This window comes from Acyrthosiphon pisum, chromosome X (genome assembly GCF_005508785.2).
Source record: "Acyrthosiphon pisum isolate AL4f chromosome X, pea_aphid_22Mar2018_4r6ur, whole genome shotgun sequence".
Lineage (NCBI taxonomy): Eukaryota > Metazoa > Arthropoda > Insecta > Hemiptera > Aphididae > Acyrthosiphon > Acyrthosiphon pisum.
In genome coordinates, this window is record NC_042493.1 from 100,128,779 (window position 1) to 100,134,123 (window position 5,345).

A 5,345-nucleotide genomic window follows, 5' to 3' on the forward strand; every position below is an offset into this window, starting at 1 on the left:
GTACATAATTTTGTAAAAAGAGATAATGAAACCCAAACAATGAAAATATATATATTATGCAAAATTGTTTTTTATATAGATATTTGGGTTTCAAATTTGGTCGAAATTAGATATTTAAACGAAAAATAACGATTATTCGTATCGACTTGGAAAGTTGTACGTACCTTCCTGGTTTCCCATATTATTATATTGTACGCACTCGACATGACATTTAAATATTCGATGTTTAAGGTAAAAAATAATTCGAACCATCGTATTAGTAAAAGTAAAATGAATTACTTAAATAGCAAATTAGTTATTTAAATTTAAATGTAGAAAAACGATTTTAGTTATTTTATTGTAGTTTTGAAATATTAATCGTGGGTAGTCTTAAAAGTTAATATTTTTTAAGTATATTATCATATTATATTATTGTATAGTATCAATACAAATGTATATAAAATAAGGTTTACGAATTACTATGTTAATGTTCATAAATTGGGTATAAATGATAATTGGAAATATATGATAGATTAATTTATCACTTATCAATCGGGTTTTCGTTGTTGGTCATTTTTTATTTATGATTTATTAGTATTCGATACAGTAAAGCAACTTTTAAAAATGATTTCTTGCTGTAAATGTATGACTATTTGCACAATATATAAATATGAATACCTATTTAAACTTAAAAGTTCCACTACTGCTAAAAACATCAGTGTGTAAATATTGTTATTATGTTAGCATGATTTATAACTAAGATTAATTTCGCTAACAAATTATTTGGCGTTGTACCTAATATCCGTAAAGAAGTTTCAATCAATTTATTGCAAGCTTATATTGTTATATTACTATAAAGTAGGTATTATAAATCTTTTAACAGACAAATTTCTTAAAAAAGTTATAATATGTTAATAATATATCAAGTAAAATTAAATTAATGTAAATATTTTAGTTTCTTTATATAATATATTCGGAATCCAGCTATTTAATAAAACAATGTGACAAAAATCAGTACAGTATAAAAAATATGTGTTGGGTGTCACGTACTCACGTACCCACATACCTATCACCGTTTACAACAAATTCAACTGTCTTTCAAATTTTTCACAATAATTATTATTCTAATAATTTTCAATAATTAATCAAAGATGTGTCAAAGAACTTACAGCTGACCCAAAAACCACAAAAAAGAAAACGATTGAGAATGAATTTACGTGCAACGTTGCCATATAATTCATTTCACTAGTTATTGAAAGATTCAATAATATACATATACTTAAAATAAATATTCTTGAAAAGTCTACTCTATGCTCATTTTATAACATACACGTTTCATGTATTTCAGAATAAGAAGTTATAATTTGCATTTTTTTCATTTTTTCATGATTTCAAATTTTAATGTTATTTATTAATTTATTTAGCTTTTTAAGATTTTTGAAGTCTATAAATCCAAAATTTGATTTTTAGATTCTGAGCGAAGCGATGAATGTATTTATTTTACAATGATGTGTGGTTTTTTTTTATTATTATTAACTATTATGTGTGTAATTGTATATATGTATACGAAAATTATTAGTCAAAATAATGCTACGACTTCATCTATTTTCGCAGTATCTATTCCGATTGAATATAGTTGGTGCATTCGGTATTTTGGTTTTTAGTGTAACTCTAGAAGAAATGTCCATAGGTAGATAGACTGAATGTTTATATTGGCATTTTCTATACACCGTACAATTAAAAAAATATATATAGGCATATGACATTTTTGATTATAATACCTAGTAGTTTTTAAACTAATGTCGATAAAAAATTATTCGGTGTCAAAAAACTTGAAAAAGTAATACAAGAACCCTTACGTTTTTGTTAGTGGAAGTTAAAAAAAGTTGTGGGAGATTTCACAATAATTTTTTATGAGTCTTTATGACAAATTTCGTTAAAATCACGAAAATTTAAATTAATCAGAGCCTTGTATTAATAATTGTTCACATTCGTTTCACAAAATCGACGTTGGTTTTTGGTATAACTTTAAAAAAAAGACCGTAGATACATGACATTTTTACTGGTTTTTTATATTTGAATTTTCTATACCTGATAAAATTTTCAAAATATTTTGATTTATTTTGATCTGTTTAGGGACATTTTCAGTTAGTTATTCCAATTTTATTAGTTATTTTTTCTATGAATGTCAATAAAACTTTATTTGTTGAGTGAAAATGCTTGAAAATTTAATACAATGCTCCTTATATATTGGTACATTGACATTTCAAAAATATTAAAAATGCTTTGTCACGGTTTTTTTTATAAGCATTTAAAGTTCAAAAATTGACAAAATATGGAAAAATCACGAAAATTAGCAAATTATTTTGAGTTAAGAATTCATAAAAAATTTTCTTTTTAAATCCATAATTTTAAAATGTAATACACGATTGCTTATAAGATTATCTACCATAATAAAAAAAAAAATGTCTATAGAGAGTCAACTTAAATTTCTATGAGAGTTTGAAATTCATATTTTTACAACATTGGATGTTTATTTGATTTCTCATGTAAAGATTTTCTTATTTTGTTGTAATTCAACAACGAATAACTGTAGATACATGAACATTTCACTAAATGTTTATTTTATCAATTCTATACTTGATGCAATTTTCAAAATATTTTAACTTGTTTTAATCAGTTTACCGACAATTCATATATCTATTTTTTATTTTTATTTTTTATGAATATCAATAAAGTTTTATCTGTCGGCCAAAAAGTGTAAAAATTGAATACAAGGCTCCTGATATATTTTTACAATAGCAGTTAAAAAATATTTAATATACATAGGCACAATATTTTTTTATAAGCATTTGAAGATCGAATTTTGATTCAAAATTTACAACAATATTCCATGTGATTAGTTAATTCTGTTACCAAAAAATCTAAAAAATACATGAACACAGTTTATTTTTATAGTCATTTTAAGTTCAAATTTGGACGAAATTACATATTAAAAACCTAGAATAACTATTTTAGTTATTTTGTTGTGATTGTATAGTATTATTTTTGGTTGTTTTGATGTATAACACGTTATATGTACTTATTGTGATATGATTAATTTGGAATTTACTCTAGGTGCCTATTATAGGTCAATTTTTTTTTAATACCATAGATAAGTAGGTATATAATAATATGTCTTATACCTAGACTGACATACCGTCTCCACTCAGAATCGTTTTTCTTATACAATAATATTATATGATTGAATTCAAATTTAACACCATCTATTACAGTGACCCACTAGTAACCTACTGTACAGCAGAGTGACATCCACTAACCCACCTTTTTTTTTTATTATTTTTTATTTTTTTATAATCTTATGAGGAATCTTGTATTACATTTTCAAATCTATGATTTAAATAGAAAAAAATTTATAGCTCAATATCATTTGCACATTTTTGTGAATTTTACGAATTTTTTCAATATTTTAACCTTAAATGCTTATAAAAAATATATTTTATCAAAATAATATTTTGAAAATGTTACGATGTATAGAAAATGCTAATATAAACATTCAATCAGAATTTCATGTATCTACATAATGATATATTATGATCATATCTATCATTAGATTTACACCAAAAACCAAAATCGATTTTGTCCAAAACCGATTTTACGTAAATATTCCTGTTTTTCCTTAATTTTTCTTTTGTTATTCACGGGTTTTTTGATCCCCCAAATAGTACCAACAGATTCCAACAGATACCCCTTGAACAAGATACTGAAGTTGAAAATTGAAGCATTATTTCGACTACTTATCGTGTACACAGACCCAAATAATAAAATATAAAAAACATATATCATTGTAAAATCAATACATTTATCGCTCCGATGATCAGAATCTAAAAAAAATAAAGAAATTAAATGAATGATCCAATAACCACGTTCGTTTTTTGAAAGAACGTGAACGTTCCGAATACTGTATCATAGACCTATTACACATATTATTATAGCTGTTATTTCCCATAGTATTTTATCATTATACAGATCATGAAAAATTTAGCTTTGAAAAATTACATTATATACATACCATACATGCCAAATTCAAAAAAAAATGTATTATCTCATAAATATCTATGTCAGGCCCTTTTTTTGGCCTCTCGCTGAAGGTGAATACCTATACTATGTATATGAAAGTAAATACCTATTGTATTCTACAAAATTTCAAAAATGGTTAATGGAAATTATATTTTTTATTTATATTTTATTAATAGATAAATAATTCATAACGATCTAACGTCGTACACCATGATACCACACCACCACCACACTGAGCCATGTGCGCACCTGCGGATTACGATTTATTCAATTAAGATTAAAAACTATTTTAGAAAAAAATTTTAATTCATATTTTAAGTGCACATTATGTGCTTGCATATTTAGTGTTTTTTTAGAGCTACAAGTTCTCTGCCCTAGTAATATAAGCACTCAGCCAAGCAGTCACTGTTTATTATATTACTGCAAAATTACCAATGATTAAAATACAAATAAAAACTAAAGGTGGACAAATGGGCCGCTATACAATAGGCAGTTGTCTAGAGAAATCACTGTAATGGATGTGTTAAATTATAATTTAATGATATAAAACCATTGTATACGAAAAATGATTATAAGCGAAGACGTTAGCGTAAATATTAATAAGTATATTTTATGGTATTATTATGATTAATGTATTTTATTTTACTATTAGGTAGACATTAATACTACAATAGGTTAAATAAACATTTTATTAATTTTTAACAACAACAAATTTAAAAGTTGTCTAGAAATTGTATAGAATTACTAGTTAGGTAGTTTATGTACTGCAATAATAAATTATTGAGAATAGTTAAAGTATTTAGGAACCTAGATATAAAGTTATTATTTTGTTATTAAAATTAAAATTTTATTGAACCTCTTTTATAACGGTACGGCCCAAAACAATTGTTATACAATGCGTTCAATGCGTGGACTGTGGCCTATTATGGTCTATGACTATAACTAACTATATCATACTACCTTTCATATGTGATATCTATAAAAGAGATATCAATATAAACGAGTTAACGACGTACAAAATAATCCTACTGAAAGGTGGGCATTAACTAGTTAAAAAGTTAATTTTTTTTTATCTTTTTAACTTAATTGGTTAGTTTATTTTCTAATCAACTTATGAACTCAACTAGTTAAATTTATAGTTCAAATAACTTAGCTTTTTTCAGTTGATTTTAAAAAAAACCCATCAAGTCACTATCATTTTGATATTTTTCGTTTATACGTAGTTAAATATTACCATATCAGTATAAAATAAAAATAATCCAATGCAAAAACACAAACATTTCTGT